Raw genomic sequence first — 22946 nt, 5'->3', positions numbered from 1 at the left:
TTTATAGATCTCTGACTTCTTCTAAGTGCAGCAGTCGATTCATTAATGTTTACAGGAAGTACAACGTTATCAAATACAGTGTCATTGTTTTGATCTGAATCTGTTAAGGCTTGTTTTGGGAAGTGTGCAAGTTTTGAAGCATTCCACTTGCGTCCATCGCTTAGTACATAAGTGTTTTGTTCCATTTTCTTCATGACAGTCCTTGGTTCCGTAAATCTTGAAGATCCTTTGGGAACGTGCTCTGGTCTGCGAACACAAACAGTGTCACCCACTTTGACTATTGGTGTTTTAGCTCTCCTTTTCTTGTCTGTATATGCCTTCATTTTATTTTGCTTTTGTTTCACCCTCTCTTTGATTTCAGCATGTGTTTTGCTTTTTAGTGCTACTGGGAGTATGTTAAACTTGGTGCGCATTTTCCTGTTTCTCAGTAGCTCAAATGGGGTTACTCCAGTTGTTGCATGAGGAGTAGATTGGTAGTTGTGTAGGAATTCTGTTACAGCTTCTTTCCATGAAATGTGACTTCTCTCAGAAGTCTGTATACAATCCTTAAGTACTCTGTTAAATCTCTCTACAGCACCATTTGCTTTAGGGTTGTATACACTGGACTTTAAGTGCTGTATTTCTCTCTCCCTCAGAAAATTATGAAATGCATGAGAAGTGAACTGACTACCATTATCTGAGAAAAGGTACATCGGATTACCTTCCCTACTGAACACAGTGGCTAAAAAACAAATGACAACATCTGTAGTGACAGTAGAGGCGAATGCAACCTCAGGCCGTTTGCTGTATTAATCTGTAAGAACAATAGCAGAGCGGCAGTCCCATGCAGCATTGTCAAATGGACCCGTAATGTCTATCGCAAATTTTTTCCCATGGTTTGCTGGGCAACTCAACTGTTGTAAGTGGAGCAGGAGCAGTTATGGCTACCTCATCACTGAACTGGCAGTTAACACAGGAAGCAATGACAGAATGTACAAGTTTGTCCAATTGTAGCCACCAGAACAATTCACGCAGTCTCTGCTTGGTATGGACTATGCCTTGGTGTCCCTCATGTGCCAAGTCAACCACTCCGGCACGTAATGAAACAGGAACAATTAGTCAATCTGTCCCTCTCAATATCAATGAACCATGAACTGACATCTCATGTCGTACCTGATAGTATGGAGCAAGGTTCTCAGGCAGACCTTGTTTGCATTTGGGCCAACCTTTTCAAATATGGTTGCGCAGTAGTGACAGTTTTGGGCAGGTTTCACTGGGAGACGTGAACTCTGGAAGAGCAATGGCACATAGTGATTCTTTGAAAACAGCTGCAATCATGTCAGGTTCCTCTGTCACCTCATTCGCAGCAGCTAGTGGTAGTCTGGACAGGCAGTCAGCAGTGACGTTTTGGTGTCCTGGACAGTAAGTGACATCATATGTGAAGCAGAGTAGTCGAGCAGACCATCCGGCAATCCTCAGTCCACCACGGCCAGAACCTTTAGAAGCAAGTAAGGTTGTAAGTGCCTGATGATCTGTACGAAGGACAAAGTGACGACTCCAGAGGTAGGTTCTCCACCTTTCCACAGCCCAAACGCAGGCAAGAGCTTCACGTTCAACCGTGGAGTACTTGCGCTCAGCAGAAGAGAGCGTTCTAGATGCAAAAGCGACAACTCTTTCATCTTGATCTGAATGCAACTGAGTTTAAACCGCACCCAGTCCATAATCCGAGGCATCAGTATTGACATAGATTGGTAACTCAGGGTCATACAGAGCTAAGGCAGGACTATTGACTATCAGTTCTTTAAGCAAGGTAAAGCTAGACTGTGCTTTTGTTGTTCACTTGAAGTTCAAATCTGTGGAGTCTCTGAGCACTGCACGTAGTGGTTCATTTGCACTGTTCGTTGTGGACAGTTGCAAAGTCTGGAATGAACTTAATGTACCACGATGCAAGACCAAGGAAAGATCTCAGAGAAGACGTATCGTGTGGAGCTGGAGCATGAATCACAGCAGTAATCCTGTCCTGGTCCGGTTGAAGACCTTCCTTTGAAATGGTGTGACCCAGGTAGTTGAGTGAAGATTGATTGAACTTGCATTTATGCATGTTTAGTTTGAGTCCAGCATCAGTCAGGGCTTGGAGAACTCTCCGCAAGTTTTCATCATGTTCCCTTTGTGTAGCGCCATAGTAGATAATGTCATCCAGGTATGCTTGTACGCCTGGCAAATCTGCAAGTATGATTGACATAATTTTTTGAAAGGCAGACGGGGCAGAAGCTAAGCCAAATGGAACTCTGCAGAAATAAAAAGTCCATCATGAGTGATAAATGCAGTAATATCATGACTGTCAGGATGCAAAGGCAGTTGGTGGTAGGCAGAGGCTAAATCAATTGTGGAAAAAACAGTAGCCCCACGTAGATTGGAGAATAGTTCGTCCATGTGTGGTAATGGATGGCAATCAGCAACAATGACTTTATTTGGCTCCCTTAAATCAACGCACATGCATGGTTTTCCACCCTCTCTTCTTTGTGTCAGGGCTATGGGAGAAACCCAAGGAGAAGCCTCAATCCTTTCAATAATGCCCTCCTGCCTCAAACGATCCACCATCATCCCAGTGCCCAAGAAACCCACCATCCTAGGATTAAATGAGTACAGGCCTGTAGCCCTGACGTCTGTAGTCATGAAATCCTTTGAGCGGCTGGTGTTGAAGCACCTGAAAGACATCACAGGCCCCCTGCTGAACCCCCTGTAGTTTGCTTACCGAGCAAACAGGTCAGCAGATGATGTTGTCAACTTAGGTCTACACTTCATCCTGCAACACCTCGAACGTCCAGGGATGTATGCCAGGATCCTGTTTGTAGACTTCAGCTCGGCCTTCAACACCATCATACCAGACATCCTCCACCAGAAGCTCACCCAGCTCAACGTCCCAGCCTCCACCTGTCAGTGGATCAACAGCTTCCTGACAGACCGACAGCAGCAGGTGAGACTGGGGAGCATCTTCTCCCGAACCAGATCAATAAGTACTGGTGACCCCCAGGGATGTGTTCTATCCCCACTCCTCTTCTCCCTGTACACAAATGACAGCACCCCAGCCGACACGTCCGTGAAACTCCTTACGTTTGCAGATGACACCACTGTCATTGGACTGATCCAGGACGGTAATGAGTCTGCATACAGCAGGTGGATCAGTTGGTCCACTGGTGCGGTCAGAACTACCTTGAACTCAACCCACTCAAGACTGTGGAAATGGTGGTGGACTTTCGGAGACCACCCCCATACACCCCCCTCACCATCCTCAACAACACTGTAACGGCTGTGGACCACTTCAGGTTCTTAGGAACCACCATCTCTGAGGACCCGAGATGGTCTTCACACATAGACACTGTTCGAAAGAAGGCCCAGCAGAGACTGTACTTCCTGAGGCAACTCAAGAAGTTCAACCTTCCACAGGAGCTGCTGGTCATCTTCTACACTGCCATCATTCAGTCTGTCCTGTCTTCATCCATCTCAGTGTGGTTTGGCTCATCCACAAAACAGGACAGGTCCAGACTGCAACAAATAATCAGGGCTGCAGGGAGAATAATCAGGGCTGACCTTCCCTCCATCCAGGACTTCTACAGGTCTAGGGTCAGGAAAAGAGCTGCTAAAATCTCTGCAGACCCCATGCAGACCTGCACATAAACTGTTCAGAGCTTTACCTTCAGGCCGCCGCTACAGAGCACTGTTCGCTAAAACCAGCCGCCACAGAGACAGTTTCTTCCCCCAGGCTGTTTCTCTGTTGAACATTCAATAGAGTACAAAACAACAGCATACAGATGTTGCAAATGCACCTTTTTATTTATATATGTACATTGTAAATATGTATATTCTGTAATGCAAAAACAAAACCAAAGAGCAAAGTGTACCAGAGTCAAATTCCTTGTTTGTATGTTTGTATGTACAAACTTGGCAATAAAGCTGATTCTGATTCTTATCCTGGAGATCTTTAAGCTCCTCTGAAACAGCTTGTCTTAATGAAAATGGAATTGTCCTGAGTTGTTGTTGAACTGGAACAGCATTTAGCAATATATGTATTTTATGAACGAAGTTTTTAGCATAGCCTACTTCCTGAACTGACATTTCTGGGGCATTCTTAGGTACACTCTTTGGTACTGCTGGTTGAACCGTAAAAGTAGGAGGAGTAATAGTAGTAACGATTTTTCGTCTTTCCAGTTTCATTTGTAATGCTTGAAACAATTCTAAGCCAAGGAGAACAGCACCTGACTCAACTACAACTAGAGTACCTGCAGTGAATGATTATCATGAGAAATTGTAGCTTTTAAGCACCCTTTTACAGCAATTTTCTCTTTCGCATAGGTGACAAGAGCAAATGTAAGTTCAGTTAGCGCACATTCTGAAAAGTAGGTGTGGTAAATGTTCTCCGGTATAATGGACACGGATGAGCCTGTATCCACAATCAGCTCAACATCTTTGCATTGTCCATTAACAGTCACTTAAAATGTGCAGAGGATCTTGCCTTGTACAGTATTGTTCATGTAAAGAATTGTGGGCTCATTAATAACCACTTCACGTACTGCCTTTTGAGTTGAACGACATCCTCGTGAAAAATATCCGACTTTATCACACTTACTGCAGGTCATTTTAGCAGCAGGGCATGTAGGGTTGTTAGCAAGGTGGTTGGAAGATCCACAGCAAAAGCAAGAACGACGGTCACTTGCAACTTGAATCGTGGTAGGAGCAGAATCCGGCGGCTTCTTCTTCGTGTCCCAGCGGCGGCTTTGCTTTGATTGCTTTTGTATGCCCCTCATTGGAGCGGAAGCGCCAGCAGCAGAAGCATCAGACAGTACGTTAGCATCTCTTAATCCACTTTCAATTTGCAACGCTAATGTAGGCGCTTTAGCAAGTGTTAGGTCCGGTTCAAGTAATAGCCTGTCTCTTATGCGAGTGTTAGCAACACACTCGATCAACTGATCACATAGCATTTGTTTCTCCATGTTGCCAAAATCACACGGGTTACCCAATTCTTGGCGTAAAGAAGCCAAGAATTGATTTACCGTTTCATCCGGTCTCTGCGCTCTTTGTCAAAACTTGTGACATTCAGCAATGACGTTCACCTCTGGTACAAAATGTTCCTTTAAGGCAGAAATAGCAGCAGCAAATGTGTCTCCGGTATTCGGCAGGGTGTAGAAAAGCCTTTGTCCCTCCGTTCCCAGGGCATGAAGTAGAACCGCGCGCTTTCTGGCATCAGGCCAGCCATCCCCCGACGCAGCTATAACCAACATGTAGTTTTCGAAAATTTTTAGCCATGTTGTAAATGGTATCGCTGGTTCCCCCGGGCATGGCATGAATGGAGCAGGTAAAGGCACAGAAATAGACACCCTCATCGCCAATGTTGAGGTGTGCTGGGTTCACATATGAAAATAAACAGGCATCAGCTGTGGATCAGCTTCAATTACTCTTTACTTCACTCCCGTTCTCTTTATCTTCCCTCCCAACATACAGCATATTACACATACACAATCAGAGCTTCCCCTTCTGGGCTTTTCATGTAAAAGTACAACACAACAGGGACACGCTATATAACTTTCACACTAGTTACAGATTTTAAAGGATTAGATGTTTACACTAACAGACTGGTTTTTGTTTAACAGCTGAAAGACTGGTGAATCACAAATGTGTCAACTGTGGCTTTGTAGGGATCACAGACTACAGGATTTATCAAATTAACTAAAGCCAACTGAGCAAATCAAACTCCTGATAAGTACAGCTAGGGCAACAGTTTGAAGGAACAAACATACCATTAGGTGGCAGTAAAAGAAGATGTTTTTTGAATTCAGATTGGTTATATGCTTTTCCCAATTCCCCATTAAATGAAAGAGATACAAATTAAAATTGTTTGTTATTCCTACAAGTGAATACAATTGGGATACTGTGGACCATATTCTTTGTTATACTCATGTTTAGAGTTTAGAGCATGCATTTGAGGTTGTGAGTTTGTTGGGTTTTGTATGATCTATCTATGTTGGCTGTTATCTAAAAATGCTATTATTTCTATCTTAACAGACAACAATATAATGTTTGAGCTGGATTGTGGAAATAAACATTAAGAATGTATGAAAAATTGGGTTTATTCTATGTGGAATACATTTTATTCAGAAATGTCAATTTGTTAAATTAAGTCCAATTACTTTTATGTTGTATATGTGAATTGGTTAGTTTATTTCTATAAGATCTTTCATTATTTGCAGTATTTTAGTCTTAAGAATCAGTGTAACAGAGTAACACTCTCTTGTATTTAAAAAAAAAAATCATTTTGTTATTGTAATTCGTTACAATTGGTGATAGTTTTATGCCCAGTGCTGTTTTGTGTTTCGGTTCATAATGTTCATAATTACAAATGAAGTAAAAAAAATTTGGTTTAAAGCTGATTGGTCCCAGCTTTTCTTTTTCATTGGCTGTCAGCAGCACACATTTATAGTTGAATCAGTGATCAGTTCATACTACCCAGCTGCGTCCAGATCTGCCTTCAAGTCAAATAGTGTGTCCCCAACTTCAGCGATGGAGTAAAAGATGTCAGTCAGCTTGTTTTGGAGTTGTCCACTCTTAGCTGGAGGGGTCAAAGATCAACCTGTTTGGCCTCAATGACAAGAAGACTGCTTAAAGGAGTCAAGAGCAGTTAATTACACTGTACCAGCGGTAACGCACGGTGGCGGTAGTGTCATGGTGTGGAGCTGTTTTGCTGGTGCATTGCACAAAGATGAAGAAGGGGAATTACAAACTTTTCGTTTTTAGACCTTGCAGCTGCCGTCGTCTCCTAAAACATTCAGACTTACTTACTTAAAGTAATGCAGTTTCCCTCTGCAAGATAATGCACAGTTAAGTTGAGGGCTAAGGTATTTTTGATCATGATGGAGTAGCACAGGGATTCCCAAGTCCAGTCCACAAGGTCACTATTACATCAAAGTGGCTTGCCTACTTTGATGATGGACGCGGTATTGAGTTAATAAAGTCAGCTGCGCAATTAGCATTCTGTCCTAAGACATCTTTTATCTAGCACAAAACTGCCCTTGCACAGGTAAGCAACCAACTTTTCTGTATGGTATGCCTGAAATGCCAAGACAGGACACGTGAAAAAGAAAAAATAAGTCCAGTCCTCAAGAGCTACTAGTTTGCAGCTTTAAGATGCATCCCTTCTCGAACACACCTGATGGCTCGTTACCAAACCTAGTAACAAGCCAGCAGGTGTGTTGGGCAACGGATTAATCTAAAAGTTGCAGTAAAGTAGCCCTCAAGGACTGGACTTGGACACCCTTGGCAGATGTCAGTGGGCTTGTTTTGGATCTGTCCTTGGTGCTGAACTCACTCTGCATGTCTGTCAGCACCAATCACTGCCTTTACAAGAGCCTTACAGGAGGCTGCAAACAGGAGATGGTGATAGGGCAATTCAATTGTACTGCAGAGAGAAGAGCTAAAGAGCACCTGCTATGCATTAGCTGCCTCCTCGCTTTTAACAGAGGAAAAAGGTTCATAGCATTATACAAGCCTAGCATAGTTTGTAGCATTTGTACAATTTATTTACTTTGCTTGATTTTCATATTTAATTATCTTCTTTATCCTTTGTTATTGTTATTTATTTTTTTGTTTGTTTTGTTGGCGCCCTGGAGGAACCCATCATGCTGCAACCTTCCTCTTACATGCATTAGACACAGAATCTGTTGAAACTTGTCAGAGCGATTAATAATTATAAAATTATTAAATTGTTAAATTGTTAAACATATGGCCTTGTTCTTTTAAAAAATAATTTCCAATATTTGAGATAAAGGCTATATATACACAATTTCCAGCAATGTTATAGAGAAAACATAGAGTTGTACATATTTATGTTTTGCAAACAGTGTGTCAAAAATCAAAACGGTGTTGGAATCTGTCATCAGTATAATATAATTCAGGTCAGGTTTCATCAGACTATATATTAGTTGCCTCTCTCAATTCAACATGACTCTTAAGCCAAAACAGCTTTGAAAATATTCTATTTTGTGTTTTTACAAATATAGTGCAGGTTCCAGAAAACTCACTTTGCAGTTTGAAAAATCTGCATTCAGAATAGAATAAAGCAGTTCAAGTATAACAAGTCTAAAGTTTTCAGATTTCAATCCAGAGATGGTGAAATGCTGTCCACATTAAAAAACACAAAACATCCAAATAACCTTTTTATTTTAGCAGAATAGGAAGCTGGGAATCAGCTACTAACTTTGGTATCCAAAGTTAGTAGCTGAGAACTGGCTGGACATATTTGGTTTCTGGCTTTAATTTTTCACAACAAAGGATAATACAATTACTCATTTACTTAACATGCAAATACACTTGAAAACTTGTTCTGGGTGCAACGGACAAAATGTTTTTGAAAAATTTTGCAAAGTGCTTGTGCAGCTTCCAAGGCTATGCTGCATTGAGCTGTGAGCCATATCAACCACTCTGGCTAAAACAGGGGTCTGCAACCTGCAGCTCTGGAGCCCACAAGTGTCTGTAGGACCTTGACAGTGACTTTTAAAAGTGGTTAAAAATGAACAAACTATGCAACCTTAAAAAAATAGAAGTAATAAATAAAGATGTTTCTGCATGTGATTTCCACTGAGAAAAGAAACTAATCGTGCAAAAAATACAGTTTTACCCCCCTATTTTTTTAAATTTTTTATTATAAAATCATGAACCATGTTTTTTCTCTTAGTTTTTAAAGAAATTAGAATAGAAATCTAATCATTCTCTTTCTGTAACAATTTATTTATTTTTTTTCCCTAAAAACATAAATTAAATTGTTGTTTTTTTTATTTATACCACAAAACAAACAAATTCTCTAGAGGCGGTATTCAAATTGATAACCGTTGACCCTTTTTTCAAAGGGTCATGTAACTTTTGGGCTCTGGACATAACTTATATAGTGGTACTAAAGGTAAAAAAGGCTCTTGCTGACTCTTGTGCAAAACCCACCATCTTTGTCTCCTTATAACTGCAAGGTCAATAATGCAATGGGAGAAATATCTCACTTCCTCCTGAAGCAGACAAAAACAGACTTGAAACTGCAGGGCAACCAGACCTGCAATTCTACTCCCAGGACAGGGCAGGACACAAGCAAAAATAATACTTGAAAGGATTCATACACACACCTGAAGAAATAGAACCATTCATTTGAAAAAGTAAATAGAGCCTAAACGACAGTTTGTGCAAAAATATTTTCCCTTAATTTTTTTTTTCCATTATCCAAATTTTCCAAAAGTCCTTTAAGCACCAGCATTGATTGTCCTGTCCAAATGTCATATTTTAAAAAAAATCCCTGAATTCGTTGGGATTAGATTTGTGGTTAGATTACATAAAATGTTTGCAATGTGTTAAATGTATGATAGGTCCAACAGGATACCTTATGTTTTTCTATCTCTTTGAGCCTGAATGTTTACTCTCTAGAAGTGGTGAGGCAGTCTTCCTGCATGCACAGGAAGTATCTTGTCTGGATTTGATGATGGTTTTGTGCTCATGTAATCAGCAGCTTGATCTGTAGTTATCTTTAACCTTTAATAGATGATGAACATCATCTACCAGCGGGACCTGCTTTTGATAGCAGGCTTAACTCAGGAAGTGAAAAGGTAATCCCTTTAAGAAGTTGTGATGGATGGTTTCAGAGTGATTTTATAATCTGAGTTGTTGTTAGGTTGGTTTATTTCTGACAGTGTAACTGTAGTAACTGGCCATGGCCTAACATGGAGAGATTATTTTCTTGTTTTCCAAATTAAACTCTTGTCATATTTTTGTTCAGGCGGTTTTTTAGGCTGTGTTTGCATGATAATGCTACTTAAATGGTTAGTCTGAGCCATTAACACTAAAATTAAGATATATAGATTTAACTGAGAACCTAATTCTAACTAGTTTTTGAATAATATGTAAGGAATATCATATATGATCATATTTGATGCACACACATTCAAAGAGGTTTGAATTTGATCCACAGTTCTAGTCAGTTGTCTGGCTGGTGCTTTACACAAAATAAATGCAGCAATGAAGCAGGATGACTAAATCCAAATGATTGAACTTTACCTCAAATCAACCAGTTGAAACCTTTCACAGCATAAGAATCCTAAACACTGGTTTTGGAATAGAAAGAGCATATTATTATTTAGCTTTTGGAAAGCCCCCTGCCTAAAATGTACGGAAAATTGATGGACAATGCTTAAAAGTCAGAAACCAACTAAATTAAACGAACTTTACCAATTCAGTCAAGAAGAATGGTCAAATGTCCAACCATAATCATGCTTGTTGCTGGTAAAAACAATGTTTTGAAGTGCACCTTTCAAAAGGCTTTTTAACCTGATATCAATTGAGTATGTTCTTAACTCAGACTGAGTTACAATATAGTCTAATTGTGAGCCCAATTCATGTTTGTACAATTAATTTTAGTTTATTTTATTATCATTTTTTTCTTAAAATACAGTTCAAATGTATCATTAAGAGTCCAAAAATGAATATAATATTTATAGCCATGATGAGTGCATGTTCTTACTGCAACTGTACTTCTGCTTCTCGTAATATAACTCACAAAAGGTGGATGTAATGTTTGCTCATGCTGGTAACCTCTTTTGTTATTGTTAGTCCTTTGTGTTTGTAGAACATCACATGTCTGCTGCAGGGGAGAAGGTGTGAAATGGTGGTGGGGTGTTTTTTTCTTTTTTTGTTAAATCTTCCACATAATGTGTTTGCCGGTGAAAGAGTTCAGGCTTCTGTGTTTTTCAGTTTGAAGGAGAGATAGTGCCTTCTGACAAGGTGTGAAAAAAGAGCCAGTGTAGGAGCGGTGAGTCTGAAGGGCAGCCGGAGTGTCTCATTTCTCTCAGCACAGAGGGGAACACACACAAGGATATGCTTTGTTGTCGGCAGAAGATTGATGATGTTACAGATAATAAAAAGCATCTGTGGCAAAGCTTTGTGAAACTTTCTAGGATAGGAATTTTGATTCAAACTAAAACATGGATAAAAAATAGTTACAATTCTAGACATTTGAGAAAATATTTATTGACTACCCTGTTCCTCAAGAGACTGGATAAAAAACACTGAGATGCACAAGATTAGAGATCAGAAGGCAACATTTAGCCGGCTCTGATCATATGTTATTTCCCCTATTCCCTCCTTTTATTAGAACATAATAAATCTGCTTTGCATTACCTTTGTCACTACTACATATCACTGTTCTCCTGCTCTAAATTTTTGTTGTGCAGCTGCTGCTCACCCTCAGGCAGAGCACAGACTCAGCATGTGTCATCCTCTGTCTGAAATTCAAAATGGAGTCATGTTGTGCACGCTGTGGGGGCATGAAACACCAGAGTCTGCAACAGTATTGGTGCAAATGGTTAAACCATGAACCGTCATTAGTGGGGTTGTTGAACTTGCTATAGATGTGCCCATGATGTAGCAGTCATGGGAAACACGTCTGAATCCTGGAGGATGTGATTATGAGCTTATTTTTACTGCTTTGGTGCATTTTCTCTTCTGTTTATATGTTTGGAACTATACTGATGAGCTGCTGTGTCACAGAAAGAAATGATATTCCTTCACATTTTATTGCAGGTTTCACTAGCTTCACAATTAAATTCTTCAGGTGGGTTTAGACCCTGGACATTTAAAGCTATAGAACATAGTCAGAATGTGTTTTATATGGTTTGGGATTGGGGTGCTGCAGTAAACAAGTCCTCCCTTGAGAAAACATTAATCTAATAACAGCATACAGTTCACTGCAAAAGCAATCATACCCTTAAACCTTTTCCACATTTTGTCAAGAAAGTTGTGGAGACATTTAAAGCAGGGTTTGGTTATAAAACAATATACCAAGCTTTGAATGTCTTATCAGCGCACTGTTCATTATATCATCTGAAAATGGCAAACGTATAGAACAACAGTAAACGTACCAAGACTAAACTGACAGGCCAGGCAAGGAGAGCATTAATCAGAGAAGCAGTCAAGATGCCTATGGTAACTCTGGAGGAGCTGCAGAGATCCACACCTCAGCTGGGAAGATAATTCTTAGTCACGTACTCCACAAATCTGGCCTTAAGGGAACAACAGTACAAAGAAAGACTTCCAGTACAAGACAGACTCCTGTCATCTACAGAAATACTCGGATGATTCTGCAGTCGTGGGGTGGATCAGAGATGGACAAGAAGATGAGTACAGGAAGGTGGTGGACCTCTTTGTGGCATGGTGTGGAAACAATCATCTCATTTTGAACGTGACTAAAACAAAGGAGATGATTGTAGATTTTAAGAGAAACAGGAATAAGTCAAAAACTATTTATATCATGGGAGAAGAAGTGGAGGTGGTGGAGGAGTATAAATACCTCGGTGTTCACCTGGACAACAGACTAGAGTGGAGATGCAACTGTGAAGCCATCTACAAGAAGGGACAGAGCAGACTGTACTTCTTGAGGAAGCTTAGGTCCTTTGGTGTTTGCAGCAAGATGCTGCATATCTTCTATAAGTCTGTTGTGGAAAGTGTGATCTCTTCTGCTATCATCTGCTGGGGTAGCAGCATCAGAGCCAGGGACTTCAAAAACCTCAACAAGCTGATAAAGAAGGCTGGCTCTGTTCTGGGGACCTCTCTGGAACCTCTAGAGATCATTGTGGAAAGACGGATTCTTCATAAAATGAAGAACATTATGGAGAACCCTGAGCATCCTCTTCATGAGACTGTCCTACAACAACAGAGTGTCTTCAGTCAGAGGCTTCTTCAGATCTGCTGTAAGACGGAGCGCTACATGCATGAGATCCTTCCTGCCCACAGCCATCAGCATCTACAACGGCTCTTTGAAGAAACCTTCATAATATGAGATATAACAACATTTAATTTCCCTTTGGGATTAATAAAGTATTTTTGAATTGAATTTGAAATGAATTGAAGAAAGCTTCTGTATTGTTAAAATAAAGTCAGGCAAACTTGTGGAAAAGGTACTCTGGTCATGTGACACCAAACTTAATCTTTTTGGTACACATTCAAAACACTGTGTGTGGGGAGGAAACTAACACTGCACATCACCCTGAATTTGCTCTCCTGCAAAAGACCTGAGACTTGGGGAGAGCTTTACCTTCCAGTAGGAATTTATCTTAAACATAAATCATATTCACTTCAATATTTGTATTAAACACATATTCACATGTTAGGCAAAGTCCAGACTAAAATTGAAATGAGAATCTGTGACAACATTGGAAAATTGATGTTCACAGATGCTCAGATGATCCAGCCTGACTGAACTGAAGCAATTTAGCAAATAAGAATGGGTTGAAATTTCAGTCGCCAGATGTTTAAAGCTGGTTAAGACATGCTCCTACAAGTCTTGCAGCTATAACTTCAGTTAAAGGTAATTCTGGTAAGTATGGACCCGGGGGTGTTAAATACACTTCCATGTATACGTTTCCTTCCATGTCACAATTATGTGCTCTATCACATAAAACTCCAATAAAATACATAGAATCTTGTGGTTTTAACATGACAAATATAACACGTTCAAAGGATTCCTTTGAAAGGCACCGCAAGCCGTAATTATCAACATTAACTGTGTCTTTAAAAATTTACAAGCTATCGATCCTTACTGCATTACTGCACATCCATCTCATCATTTATTTTGGCCTTTGTGTGCTTGGAACCAGCCAGATGATTTTTATCCACTTCAGCCCCGAGGATACAGAGTACAAAATGTTGGAGAAAAGAAAATCTCATACTTTCTTTAAACAGCTGACAGAATAAATGTCTCCTTTAAACTATATTTTTTTGAAGGTGCTCTGTTTGAAGAACTTACAAGTAGTCGGTATCTTGTCTGCAGTTCATTACAGGTTCTCAGTCTTGGCCAATGCAAACATGTGGATCTTAGGATCCTTTTTATTATTTACAGCAAAGTAGATGGCAAAATGCTCAGTGTTTAAAATTGTACCATTAGAAAATGTAGTTGAACTTTTTTGAATATTTTTCCACATTCTTTTGCTGTTGATGAAAAATTGCTCTCTAGCTCCTACTTTTTTAAGTCAAGCTATTCTGCAGAAAGCAAATGCATCACTTTCAGCATTTCATATATTGGCTTTGTGGCATTTATACTATTGTGCTTTTAATATCGCAAATTGGGTTGTAATTCATGCTTATACATAATAAAACTGAACACAAATGTTTTCATTCAGAGAGGAATTTGCAGATTTGGGCACATTAGCTTGAGTAAACGTATAAATAATTAATCAGTCCTCATTGCTGTTACAGGTCATTCTGAAACAAAAAGCATCTCAATTTTTCTGTGTCTAAAATAATGTATTTAGAACTCTTGTTTTGCCTCATCAACCTATTAAAAACCATAAATGTCTAATCAGTCACCCTACAACACAAATAAAGCAAACATTCACAACAGCAAGAAGCTGTAATCAGAATCTTTTCATGCTTTGGCTCAAATGGAAAGAAAAAAGCGATTTGGTCTAGGACTGAAAAACATAAGCAGCATGCAGTGACTCAGTGTTTTTGCAAGAATTTAATCAGATATCAGTTGGGTTTGGCTTTAGTGAGGCATTATATTTAGCTGTGATATTTCTTGCTGCCTTCTTTCAGATATTGGCGGTTTGCATTAATGTTGCCTTAAATTTACTCAAACCATCAAGTACTATTTCTTTACTGTGTGACGTGTGTGCAGAAATTCAGACGTCTTATTCTGTGAATGACTTAAAACATTGATATGTTTTAAGTCATATACGGAGGAGATCTGAACCATAGACAACCAAAGACCCCTCCAGAGCACAGGAACCCCAGGAGAACCATCGCCGGGACTACCGCAACACCCCTAGAGAAGAACAGGGGAGAGTCCCACGGGAACAACCCAGCAGCCTGACTTGCAATCTTCCCCTTTCCCTCCAAATGTAACAATGGTCATTATGGCTTAACACTCAAGGTTTAGGTTAATCAGACCACAGGACGTGTTTCCATTAGCTCTAAGCAGAAAGTCATCATAATTCATTGGAAAAAAGGCTAAAAAATATAAGCATGTGTAAAATTAATCTATTTATATATATATAATGTGTACACTTAGTAAACACATTATATAGCCAAAAAATTGATACAACAGAGAATGACCTTTAGCCAAATATAACAACTGACAAATGAAAGAACTCTACCAGGCAAAACACCACATTTCTTTTAGTGTCAGAAAGAAGAAACAACTTAAGTCTTTTGTTGCCTCTAGCAGGTTTTCTTCAAGGATTGCACAGTATTTAGCTTCATCCATTATCCTATGAACTCTGACCAGCTTCTTTTTCCCTGCTTCAGAAAAGTATCCCACAGCATGATGCTGCCATCACCATGTGTTTGGAAAACTCTTTAAAGTCATTGTGTCCCTGTCCTTCCACTCCACAAGTATGTGCTGCATTGTGTTGGTTCATCACATACAACCCAAATAAAACAAAATCAAAGATTGTGGATGTAATGTCTGAAAAGGGGGAAAAGTTCACAGAGTATGAATGCTTTTGCAACCTACTGCAGTTGCAATTTTGTGTACAAACACACTTCTGTTGTATTTCTTATTTCATATCTCTCTGTTATACTCTCTGTGATAATTTCCCTAGTTTGAATTAAAATATGTGTAAAAGAAACATGATTTTCCCACTGATTACGCAATTATTTGCAGCAAATCATTTTAAGGCTGTCTGTGTTGTCTGCTGCAGCTCCAGCATTCAAAAACCAATACAAACCACAGTGTTTACACAGGTCTCCTTATATTAAAAAGTATTCTCCTGGTGAGATAAATTATGCTAAACAAGCGGGTATGTTGCTGTGCAGCTATATGGAAACTGAGAAAGATATGATTTAATATTCCACTTGCATCTGTGTCGGGGTTGACTAATCTTCTCTTAGTTGTGAAAGTTCAAAATTAACAAAGCTATTCTTTTAATATCTTTGGCTGAGTGAATATAAGTGTTTTGTCACAGGTTGAGCTGATTTCCATTTTTATTTTCATTGAGAGCAATTAGCTGCAATTTAGCTTTCTGTTAGCTCTCGTTAGAAGGACTGACCCCTATTTTTTATCTCCACAGGTGATCTCCTGCAGGGGACCAACAGCTCTCTTCAAAGTTTATGGAAACCTGACCTCCCATTGGTGGAGAAGGTGAGTCAGGCCATATTTGGCCAAAATATCCTGCTTGTTGGAAACCTTGTTTGGACTGATACTCATAAAGATACCTGAGGGAAAAAGTCAATGTGAGCTCAGACCTGATCCTTTTTTTTGAAACCATTTATAATGTATAATGTTAAACACATCACTTGTAAGGAATTAATGACTCTTTGTCATTGGTGTTAATATTTAATGTGTGTGTAGGGGCCAAGTGGACGATAGGTGACTTTTCTTGCACACCTGGCTTTTATATTCCATTGTTTGGTAGGTACTTATGCATTGTGCGTAAGTGTTCAACATGGTTAACATTACATTTTAAACATTACGTTTTTATGTATTCTGGCATTCCCACTTAAAAGGTACTTTGCTGTGTAGATCATATGGCGGGGAGTATATAACCCATAAACATGTTTCTGAATAAGAATATTTCTCATAGTCTTATTGGCATGGGATCCACACTACATGTCTGTTACAATGCAAGTAATCCACACATCCAAGAAATTAAAACAAATTATTCCAGGAATTTGGTAATATTAAGTGAAATGATTGGGGGAAAAAGATCCAAACATGATTGAAATGTATTCAGTACTTTGTAGAAAAGCTTTTTTTTTTTGGTAATGACAACTTCAAGATATCTTTTGGAGAATCAACTTGCATGTATTTGGCCTTGTGATTTTGATCCATTATTCCAAAGAAACTGTTTTTAAATCTTGACGTTTTTGTGGCTCTTTTGCACACTCTGATCTCTGTTCCTTTTATAGATTTTTAATTGAATTTAAGTTCGGACCATTCTGACAATTGGTAAAAAAAAAAAAAAGAAAAACACACCACGATGTTCTCATCACCAAACTTCACCTTAATGTTTTCAGGATAATGTGTAGTATTATTTTACCTTTAAACATGGTGTGTACAATGACAAGAGTTCAAAGAGTTCAGTTTTGGTTTCATCTGTCTCGACCATATTCTCCCAATCCAACATTGACTTGTCCAAATGTTCTACAGCAAACCATTTTTAAACTATTCTTTTTATCACTGGTGGCCTTTATTGAACAGTAGTTTAACAGAAAAAGGGCTGGAGACAGAAGGGGAAGACCTGAGGCCTGGAATCAAACCCAGGACAACCGCGTTGAGGACTATAGCCTCTGCGTATAGTGTGCCTGTTCTACCAACTGAGCCACCCAGCACTTGTGCACCAAATTTTTAACTAGCTTCAATATGTTTTTCTTTAGCAGTCAAGTCTGGCGCAGTGACCATGCATTGAGGAGTTCTTGGTTGTGGCTAGTTTTGGGTGAAATAATTTTTTTATGGCCCCGACAGTGTGAATTGGAACACAGTTCTCATTAGTGTCCAAATCTATATTTTCAGAAAAGATTGCCTCAGGATTTTACTTTATTCTCTCACTTATAAGAGCATCTCAATGTCTCATAGGAGATATAAATTCATAAGGTGCTAATTTTCTTGGTTTGTGTTACTCATCAGCATTATAACACGGAATTAGGCGGATGTTTGGTGAAGGCAGGCAGATTATTTTTTTTATAAGGAGACTAATCAGGACACTGTGACCTCATTCAAATAGGCTTCTCTAGGGATTCTTTCCAATTTGGATTGGGAAGAAAAAGCTGGGACAGAGGAATGTAGTGGGTTTTTAGGTTTTTAATTTATAATTACAATGTACTGGTAAGTTTAGTAGGAACAAGGTGGGAGAGTGCTGTTCGTTCAGGAACATTTCACTGGAATCACTGATTGTCATTCAGGTTTTGTTTCTCCTTCATAGGCCATTTGCTTCTGGACTGCAGTGGTGAAAACATCTGTAATACTTTATTATGAAATAAAAATTTTGTTCTATAAATTGCCAAAGCTGGCAGGATATGCTTTGAATCTTAGTCCCAGATTGATTTGTGCACACTGTGATAATAATCCATTTACACTTTTAATAAAGTGCATGAAGGTATATTATTGACTCATAATATATTTGTCAGGACTTGAACAACGGACGAACCCAGAATGCAGACTAGCAGGCAGCATGACGGTAGGTGAAAAACGATTTAATAAAAAACAAAAACTCACTCTCAGAAGAGGCAGGAACAAAACAATAAATGGGCTGGCAAGACAGACATGGTATGACCCGAAAAACAAGACATGAGCAAGATCTGAAAACTAGACATGAGCATGATTTGAAAACAAGACATGATTTGAGAAATGTTTCCACGCCGAATAACTGAACAGGTGTATATATGGAGTGTGAAACAGGTGGAGCAAGGAGACAGATTAGCTTGGAGCAGGTGAACCGGATAAGGTTAATTGACAGACAGAACAAAACGTGGCTGGAGCAAAAACAGAGAATCTTGAATACAAAACAAAAACTAAAGCATGACCAGGAAAATAATAAACAGAAGCATGATTCAAAAACTGTGAGAACATATAAGAAAAAACCAGAAACCAAACACCAAACAACCCCAAATCATAACAATGTTTGCCTATAATCTAAGGTAATAGTATAATTGCTGGGAACTGTGTGGAAAATTTCAAGGTTTTTGTTCCATCAAAGACTTGATTTCGGCACTAAACTCAACTACACAACCTTGGATTTTTTTTTACCTCTGTCTGGCTTGGATACATCTTTTTTTTCACAGCCTCAGATTTCTAACCAGTTTTAACATGCTATTTACACCATGTGTAATTTCTTTTCTTCCCTATAGTTATTTGCCAACCAACAGCACTTTAAAAAACCCAGTCTTGTACTGATGATTGGATGTAAATACCCATTACTCGGCAATCTAGCTTTGTTTTCAGCATGGAGACAGATAAAATTTGTGGTGGGTTTTTAATGTGCAGCTGGTTTCTATGTTTTTTTTCATGAGCTTAAGTCTGATCAGGGTTTAGACATTTTTACTCAAGAGCAGAATCCTTTGCCTTTTCAATAGTCAAATCTAGACTCTCAAATAAAATAAGACATAATGATGCAGTTGCAAATTAGGCTCTTGAGGTTTGCATCTCAGGTCTGATTTAAATGTCGTGTTTTTTGGTCTCCAGCGAGGTCCCTGGCAATAAGGCACTCAGTGTATTACTAAGCCTAAATAGCCTTATTGACTTAGATGCCCCTGCTCTGTTAATAGCATGACTGTGAGATGATTACAGTCTAGAAACTCAATTCAAAATATTATAGTAACCTAAGGCTGGCACAAAATTAGAAATTGCGTGAATTTGTTATATGAGATTCATTGACATGCTGATAAAGTGTTTTCCCCTATTCTCTGAGACTAAAGTCTAAAATAACACCAATAATTTCCCATGGTCTACATTGCTGAAGTGCAATTAAACAAAATTATAATTGTGTCCTAGTTGTGCGGTGTGCACTTTTTGAGTATGATGACAACCTCTTTGACCACCCTTAAATGTAGCCAATTAAAGGACTGACTGTTTTATCAAGTTTTACTGTTGGTCTCCAGAGAGTACTCACTACTGTTACGTTACTGTCACTACGTTTTTGGGATGTAAAAAAAAATGAGGCTATGATAACTCAATGCAAACGTTCTTTATTGTGCATTGTAATATAAACCCTGTACAATTCAGCTAAAAATAACAAACAAACCAATTTGTTTGGGGAGAAACAAAATAAAAACAGTTGCATAAGTCAGATATTATTGAGATTTTCTAATGTTTGTCCTTTAGATAAAATTTGTAGAGAGGTTACAAGTGATCATCTCATTGTTCGAAGCTATCTGTCTGGAGATGGGTATAAAAACATCCACAGCATTAAACAGCCATATTCAATAAATTACAATACACGTTGCAGCTTGTTTGTCAGATTAACAACTTTTGAGCAAGTATTAAATACTTTTCATTAAGCTCACATTTCTTATTAAAACTGTTTTATTGGTCTGATGAAATATTCTAATGTTTTCATTAGCTGTAAATTGAAAATCTACATAATTAACAGAATTTTAGGTTTGAAAACATCAGTCTGTGTGTATTTAATCTATATAATATGTTTCATTTAGTGAATTGAGTTACTGAAACAAACAGACTTTTCAATAATATTCTAATTTGTTGAAGATGACTGCATATAAAACATGTCAGAACATCACCAAAATGAACAACATACCCACAATGAAACGTGCTGGGGTCTTGATCATGATCCGGGTTTTGTTTTTTCCTTCATGTGGAACTAACCTTTTGTGGACATCTTCAAGTAGTTGCAAGAGAGACTTTATTTTTCAGCCCTAAATGTGACAGATAACCTGGGGGTTGTTACAGAAGAGGTGTCCAAAACAGATGTCCTCACAATCTGATTTTAAAAACCTTTACAAGGTAGAGTGGGCAAATATTGACACCTCAAGATGTGGAAACCTGATAGACTCGTACCAAAGAAGACTGAATGCTAAAATTTATTTAAGTGTGTTAAGTTTAAGGGTGCACACTTATCCAACCATATTCTTTTCCTTCAAACAGGTTTGTGTGTTGTTTAAACAATTTAACTGTACAAGAAATGTGTCACATCAAATGTGAAAAAAAGTTTTAAAATGATTTATTATTATCACATTTTTTGAACCCCAAAACCCTGACATTTTGACATGGATATGTAGATCTTTTAGAGCCGCTGTACGCTCCAAACATTGCTGAGCAATGAAAAGCAAGTCAACCTGTGTTACAAAAGAATAATCTCAACCTGAGGTCAACAATCCATCGGAATGGTAAACACGTTCTGTGAAAATATGTTTGCCCTCTTTTACTTTTACATCATACTTAAATGTTTAAGCTCATCAACTAATTTTAAGCAGATTTTAAATGATGATCATTAGGAGAAAAAGGCTATCCAAACCACTCTTGACTTCTGGGAAAAGTAAATGCCTCCTTGTTAAATCATGAGTTAATAGTGATTAATCTACATTTTTTAGAAAAAGCAATGATGAACCTTTTCAGGAGAGGTCAGTCAGCCAAAATTACTCCAAGAGCACATTGACGATTCTGCCAGGAGGCCGCATAGACGACTAAAATGCTGAAAAGATATCATATGTTAGCATTAAAACACAAATACAAGAAGACATGAAAGATGTTGTTGAGCATATCAAAAAGATTAAATGAGCTCACCCATGCTGGGTAATTGTAAAAGCTCAGAGAGTTAAGGCGGGGTGAGACCATTTAAAGACCAGTCAGTCAGTTATTTTCTATACCGCTTCTTCCATAGTGGGTCACGGGCAAGCTGGTGCCTATCTCTAGCAGTCTATGGGCGGGGGGCGGGGTAACCCTGGACTGGTCGCCAGTCCATCGCAGGGCAACACACAAACAACCAAGCCCACACTCATTCACACACCTAAGGGGAAATTAGAGAGACCAATTAACCTAACAGGCATTTCTTTAGACTGTGAGAAGAAGCCGGAGTCGAACCCAGGACCTTCTTGCTGCGAGGCAACAGTGCTACCCCATTTAAAGGTTTAAAAACAAATAAAAGAAATGCAGAGAGGACTTATGTGCTTTCTATTAATGTAGCGGATAAAAGACATGCAGCTGCATTCTTCAGCTGGAGACGAGACAGGGATGTCTGTGAGACAGTATTGTATAGAGCGTTACAGTGATTGAGGCTTCTTGTGATTAATGCATAGATTACAGTTTCAAAGTCCTGTTTTTAAAGAACATGTTTGGGGTGAGGGTTTGAAGCTGCATTTCATCCTGACGACCAGGATGACTTGCATTATAAATGGAATCAGAAATTTTTCTTTCTATTACAAAATTGCGCAGGAGAATGTCCAGCTGTCAGTATTGGACCTTAAGTCCAATAACACCTTAGTTTTACAGCAGGACAATGTAGAGGTAGCAAAGCCACCTTTGAATGACCCAATAAAAACAAAATAAAAAGATTTGGAGTGGCCAGCCCATTCAGATCTCATCTTTTTTAGTTTCTACTTTCATTTTAATATTGCAGTGAGTAGTACCTCAAACATGCCCGGCCCCCCAATTGATTAAACTTGGCTAAATACAGCAGCTGCTGACCCATTTGTTGTTCTTGTTGCTAAGCGGACACAAAAAGTATTTTTCTAACCAAGAAATGAAAAGACGAGAAATTACATGCCTGTTTTTAAATAAGGCAATAGTGTAAGACTCTGTAAACGATGGTTTACAGATTCGTTCACTACAAAAATTAGACCACTTTATTCATTTCATTAAAATCTTGCATTTCATTAAAATCTTGCATGTTTAGTAAAAGATACCAAACCCAAGGTTCACACTGTTAAGAAGTGGACTGAGGAATCAAAGCAGACGCTACAGGCCTGCTTTGAATGCACAAACTGGACTGTTTTTGAAACCTCAGCCACTGATTTAAACCAACTAACTGATGTGGTGACATCATACATCAGTTTCTGTGAGGACATGTGTGTGCAGACCAAGACCTTCTGCACCTTTGGGAACAACAAGCCATGGTTTACTCCACACCTCAGGAATCTGCGCAGGGAAAAGGAAGAAGCTCACTGCAGTGGAGATTGAGTGCGGTACAGGCAGTCCAGGAACAAACTAACAAAAGAGATCAAAGCAGCTAAGAGAAGCTACAGTGAGAAGCTAAAGAACAGCCTTTCTACTGGTGACACTTCAGCTGTATGGACTGGTCTGAGAAACCTGACTGCCTATAGGAGCCCCTTCACCCATCCTGAACAGAATCCTCGCCTGGCCAACCGTCTGAATGGCTTCTACTGCAGACATGACAAGAAGCCATTTACACCTCAAATCATCCCCTCCACATCCCATTCAGGAACAAATTCCTCCCACAAAGCTACCAACCCCCCACCATCAGATCCTCTGCCTGCAC

The 22946-nt window shown here is 39.0% G+C and overlaps 1 protein-coding gene across 1 annotated transcript in view; it reads left to right on the top strand.

Moving 5' to 3' along the window:
• The window catches only part of LOC124873637 (protein kinase C and casein kinase substrate in neurons protein 1-like), a 63716-nt gene that overhangs the window by 2080 nt on the left and 38690 nt on the right, over positions 1 to 22946 (top strand). The window contains exon 2 of the mRNA XM_047374415.1: positions 16068 to 16138. The gene's annotated coding sequence lies outside the window, so the exon portion shown is untranslated. The remainder of the gene's footprint in view (positions 1 to 16067; positions 16139 to 22946) is intronic.

Source organism: Girardinichthys multiradiatus, chromosome 1 (assembly GCF_021462225.1).
Source record: "Girardinichthys multiradiatus isolate DD_20200921_A chromosome 1, DD_fGirMul_XY1, whole genome shotgun sequence".
In the NCBI taxonomy this organism is placed as follows: domain Eukaryota; kingdom Metazoa; phylum Chordata; class Actinopteri; order Cyprinodontiformes; family Goodeidae; genus Girardinichthys; species Girardinichthys multiradiatus.
Note: the sequence above shows the minus strand (reverse complement) of the source record. Positions and strands in the feature narration are given on the sequence as shown.